At 42.4% G+C, this 6,016-nt stretch overlaps 1 pseudogene; it reads left to right on the top strand.

Moving 5' to 3' along the window:
• Positions 1-409: 409 nt before the first annotated feature.
• Positions 410-5,329, top strand: LOC120050885 (annotated as a pseudogene).
• The last annotated feature ends 687 nt before the right edge of the window (positions 5,330-6,016 follow it).

Below are 6,016 nucleotides of genomic sequence, written 5' to 3'. Positions count from 1 at the left end.
TTGAGTGTGTCAAGAACTGCAATGCTGCTGTTTTTTTCATGCTCATCAGTTTCCTGTGTGTATCAAGAATGGTCCACCACCCAAAGGACATCCAGCCAACTTGACACAACTGTGGGAAGCATTGGAGTCAACATGGGCCAGCTTCCCTGTGTAACGCTTTCGACACATTGTAGAGTCCATGCCCTGACGAATTGAGGCTGTTTTGAAGGAAAAAGGGGGTGCAACTCAATATTAAGAAGGTGTTCTTCAAGTTTTGTGCACTCTGTGTGTGTGTGTGTGTGTGTGTGTGTGTGTGTGTGTGTGTGTGTGTGTGTGTGTGTGTGTGTGTCAGATGGCGAAGAGGAACGGTCAGCGTTGCTCTGGGACAACAAGGCGGAGGCGGTGGTGGGGTCTGAGGAGGCGCTGGAGAATGTTAGGCCTGTTTGAAATCAACCAGGAACATGAGTTCTACAGCTTCACCTGTCTTATGAAAGCGGGGCTGCATGCTGCCCTGCAGACCAGCATCGACACACCAGGACCTGTCAGTAAAATTATAGGCAACAATATACACACTATTTCAACTGTCGCACAGAATACATTTTTATACCATAGGAATTTACTACATTGACTGAGAACACCTCTGGAAAAAGTACTGTACATACAGTACTTGCATTGTATAGATGTACTGAACAAAAAATGTAAATCCAACAACTTCAAATATTTTACTGAGTTACAGTTCAGTCAATTGAAATAAATTCATTAGACCCTAATCTATGGATTTCACATGACTGGGCAGGGGCGCAGCTATGGGTGGGCCTGGGAGGGCATAGGCCCACCTACTTGGGAGCCAGGCCCAGAATTAGTTTTTCCCCACAAAAGGGCTTTATTACAGACGATCCCACAGCTGAAGAAGCCGGATGTGGACGTCCTGGGCTGTCGTGGTTACATGTCTGCGGTTGTGAGGCCGGTCGGATCTACTGCCAAATTCTCTAAAACTATGTTGGTAGAGAAATTAACATTAAATTCTCTGGCAACAGCTCTGTTGGACATTCCTGCAGTCAGCATGCCAATTGCACGCTCCCTCAACTTGAGATGTGGCATTGTGTTAACTGCACATTTTAGAGTGGCCTTTTATTGTCCCCTGCACAAGGTGCACCTGTGTAATGATCATACTGTTTAATCAGCTTCTTGATATGCCACACCTGTCAGGTGGATGGATTATCTTGGCAAAGGAGAAATGCTCACTAATAGGGATGTACACTAATTTGTGCACAAAATTTGAGATAAATAAGCTTTTTGTACGTGTGGAACATTTTTGGGGATCTTATTTCAGCTCATGAAACATGGGACCAACACTTTACATGTTGCGTTTTTTATATTTTTGTTCAGCATATTTCAGCATATTTTCAAAGAGTTTCTTAAATAATCCCACAGCATCCCCGCCCCCAATTTAATAAGATTGCCATTTGTGAACTAACACTCGTATTTGACCTTTCCTCACTACTAGCACTGTCTTTGGTAGCTACTTTGAGGTAACAGTTACTTACTATGACTGAGAAATGTGGTTGTCCCATCGACAGTGCATTCGGAAAGTATTCAGGTCCCTTGACTTTTTCCACATTTTGTTACATTACAGCCTTATTCTAAAATGTATTAAATTATTTTACATACAATACCCCATAATGACAAAGCTAAAACAAGTTTTTAGAAATGTTTGTAAATTTAAAAAACAAATACCTTATTTACATAAGTATTGAGAACCTTCATTTACATTTACATTTAAGTCATTTAGCAGACGCTCTTATCCAGAGCGACTTACAAATTGACTATGAGACTTGAAATTGAGCTCCAGTGCCTCCTGTTCCCATCGATCATCACTTGATTGGAGTCCACTTGTGGTAAATTTAATTGATTTGGAAAGGCACAAACCTGTCTATATAAGGTCCCACAGTTGACAGAGCAAAAACCAAGCCATGAGGTCAAAAGGAGTTGTCCGAGAGCTCTGAGACAGAATTGTGTCGAGGCACAGATCTGGGGAAGGGTACCAAAACATTTCTGCAGCATTAAAGGTCCCCAAGAACACAGTGGCCTCCATCATTCTTAAATGGAAGAAGTTTGGAACCACCAAGACTCTTCCTAGAGCTGGCCGCTCAGCCAAACTGATCAGTCGGGGGAGAAGGGTCTTGGTCAGGGAGGTGACCAAGAACCCGATGTTCACTCTGACAGAGCTCCAGAGTTCCTCTGTGGAGATGGGAGAACCTTCCAGAAGGACAACCATCTCTGCAGCACTCCACCAATCAGGCCTTTGTGGTAGAGTGGCCAGACGGAAGCCACTCCTCAGTAAAAGATGCATGTAAGCCTGCTCGGAGTTTGCCAAAAGGCATCTAAAGGACTCTCTGACCATGAGAAAACAGATTCTCTGGTATGATGAATCCAAGATTGAATTCTTTGACCTGAATGCCAAGTGTCACGTATGGAGGAAACCAGGCACTGCTGATCACCTGGCCAATACCATCCCTACGGTGAAGCATGGTGGTGGCAGCATCATGGTGTGGGGATGTTTTTCAGTGGCAGGGATTGGGAGACTAGTCAGGATCGAGGGAAAGATGAACAGAGCAAAGTACAGAGAGATCCTTGATGACAACCTGCTCCAGAGCGCGCAGGACCTCAGACTGGGGTGAAGGTTCACCTTCCAACAAGACAACGACCCTAAGCACACAGCCAAGACATTGCCGGAGTGGCTGCTCTGAATGTCCTTCAGTGGCCCACGCAGAGCCTGGCCTTGAACCCGATCGAACATCTCTGGCGAGACCTGAAAATACCTGTGCAGCGACGCTCCCCATCCAACCTGACAGAGCTTGAGAGGATCTGCAGAGAAGAATGGGAGAAACTCCCCAAAAACGGGTGAGCCAAGTTTGTAGCGTCAAACCCAAGAAGACTTGAGGCTGTAATCGCTGCCAAAGGTGCTTCAACAAAGTATTGAGTAAAGTGTCTCAATACTTATGTAAATTTGATATTTAAGTTTTTTTATTTTTAATACATTTGCAAACAACATTTCTTAACCCATTTTTGCTTTGTCATTATGGAGTATTGTGTGTAGATTGTGGGGGGACAATTTAATCCATGTTAGAATAAGGCTGTTACGTAACAATGTGGAAAAAGTGAAGGGGTCTAAACACTTTCCGAATACACTGTAGCTACAGTATCTTAAAATGAATGCATTAACTGTAAGTCGCTCTAGATAAGAGCATCTGCTAAATACCCATAGTTTTTTTGTTGTTGCATATGACAAACCTTTCATTGTGGGTTGATTTATTGTTTCACTCAGGATGAACTTTCTGCTGAACATTACAAATCGGAGCAGACTCAAGTCCACAAGGTGCTATTTAAACAATATTCACATGAATAACACTATGAATCAATATTCGCATGGAAAACCAATCCTGACAATTTACTGTCTATTTTAGTAAATGTTTTGTGGGACATATGTTTTGATCCATGGTCTTCTGTTGCCTGTCCCTGTAGGACTATGAGATGCAGACATTTGCAGGACTGGTGTTTTCCAGCTTGCGGCACTCCCTGGACATAAATGAGGAGGAGTACAAGAGATCCCTCTCTTCAGACTGCTTCTATCTACAGTTCATGAGCAACTCCAAGAGCAAGGCTGACTTCTTCCTCACGTGAGGCCTACTGAAGGACAACATACAAATCATAAAATCAACACATTTAATCTATCTCAACTCTATAGTTGCACATGCAGATTTTTTTTTTTTTTTACCTCTTTAAGGAATGACAAGAGGTTCTTCCTAAAGACACAGAATAAGCGGGAGGTGAAGTTTCTTCTTTCCAACCTGATGGCATATATGGATCACTTGGAGAAATACCCCCACTCGTTGTTGGTCAGGTTCCTGGGTGAGATAGAAAATATCACATGAGAAATATTGGGTACAATGTCACCTGTTTCATATCTTTTTGTCAGCTGTGCATGCTCTTTTCTTATTCCAGGTCTCCATAGTATCCAAGTACCAAATGAAACAAAGGTGACTATAATGAAGTACACATTCAAACACAGCTGTAAAAAAACAACTATTTAACTCTTCTCTTAATCTTTCCCAGAAGTATTTCATTGTGATGCAGAGTGTGTTTTACCCGGACGAGAGGATTGATACAAGGTGAACATCGTTTGTGATGTAGTTTAAAAAAATCTCTTTCTGGATTGTGTGTTGACAATTTTGTCTTTGTCTCTTAGATATGACATTAAGGGCTGTGAGGTGGGTAGGTGGACTGACCCTGCATCTACTGGAAGCCCAGTTAAGATTCTGAAGGATAACAACTTTGAAGGAAAGCACATCATTCTGGGTAAGAGCTTGGTATGCCCTATATCTGCCAGCACCTGACGGAATGGAGAAAGTCATATTTTATTGTGTTGTTTCCTTGTGTCTTATGACTTAAACAGAAAGAGAAATTAAGTGCCATTTACAAAGGTAAAAACTCATGCATTCCCCTAAGAAGTAAACGTTTATCATGTGTTGACAGATCAGAAGAGCTCCTGGCTTGTGGATCAGGTTGAATTAGACACAGCTTTCCTCCGTAGCCTCAATGTGCTTGACTACAGCATCCTGCTGGCCCATCAACCCTTGCACAAAGATGAGCTGGATGGGAAGCACTCCTTTAGTAACCTTATTGTGCGCACTGAAAAGTAGGTGTTCAGTGGTGCACAATCTACTGTATGGAAAAAAATGTTACGGAGTAGTCTTTATTGGACACTCCAGAAATGCAGTTGTTGCTCAGCTAATGTAAGGTAACACAGTGAGAAGATCATTGGTAATGAGGGCTTTTACTCTTATCCTAATGTAAGCTGATTTGTAATCTCTTTTGTTATTCAGTTCTTACATGCTCTTTCCTCCGCAGGTCCATGGCCCAAGACAGTCCCACAGAGGAAGATCACCCCACTATTCCATTGTTGGGGGGAGACTCTTCTCGACTGGCATCAGATACAATAGACAGTGGGTCAGACCATGTCCAGGACACAGGGGAGCACTCTGGCCATTCAATCCACTGCCAGGAGATAAACCTGCCCTCTGTAAACAGTACAGATGCAGAACTCCAGGAGTTCCATGCTCATCACCGTAGGCTGCTGCCTAATTTCAAGAACTCAGTGCATGTCATAGATGGGCCAGAGCTGCGCTACTTTGTGGGTATTGTAGACATTTTTACTGTGTACGGTTTGAAGAAAAGGCTGGAGAACCTGTGGAAGAGTCTGCGCTTCCCTGGTAGAGCCTTCTCCACTGTCAGCCCAGCTACCTACTCCCAGAGGTTCTGCCGGTGGGTAAAGGACCACACCAAGTAAAACAGGCACACTGTGTCTCTAGAACTGCATCTAGCCATCTCAAAGCCAATTGAAAGACACAGAGGAGACTGATTATTCAATTGATAATCTGGGCATTTTTTTTTCAGTTTTTGTAGGTAACAGTATGAACAATAGGTGGCACCACAGTTTATGTTGTAGTGGTGGTAGTCTATTTCAAAATACAGATGCAACACACACAATCTAATTAAGCAATAAGGCATGAGGTGGTGTGTATATGACCAATATACCACGGCTCAACACGGAGTGCCTGGATACAGCTCTTATATTGGCCATATACCACAAGCCCCCGAGGTGCCTTATTGCTGTTTGAAACTGGTTACCAATGTAATTAGAGCAGTAAAAAGAAAAGTGTTATCATACCCATTGTATGTCAGCCAATCAGTATTCAGGGCTCAAACCATCCAGTTTATACTTGTTATTAAATTTGTTCATATTATTATTGTATTCTGTCTGTTTATATACATCAATTACCAACAGGAATTTCACTGAATATATATATTTTACCCAAACAATTATGTGCCAAGTTTCTCAGAAAACAATCATGCATGAATATGTATTACATTTTCTTGCAATTAGTCGTAAATACAGAATCAATAATAAAAACCTGTCACTGCATACTAAACCATACGCTGCATACATTGTAGTATGGGTAGACGATAAAGGATA

This window comes from Salvelinus namaycush, chromosome 1 (genome assembly GCF_016432855.1).
Source record: "Salvelinus namaycush isolate Seneca chromosome 1, SaNama_1.0, whole genome shotgun sequence".
Lineage (NCBI taxonomy): Eukaryota > Metazoa > Chordata > Actinopteri > Salmoniformes > Salmonidae > Salvelinus > Salvelinus namaycush.
This window is presented reverse-complemented; position numbering and strand designations above follow the sequence as displayed.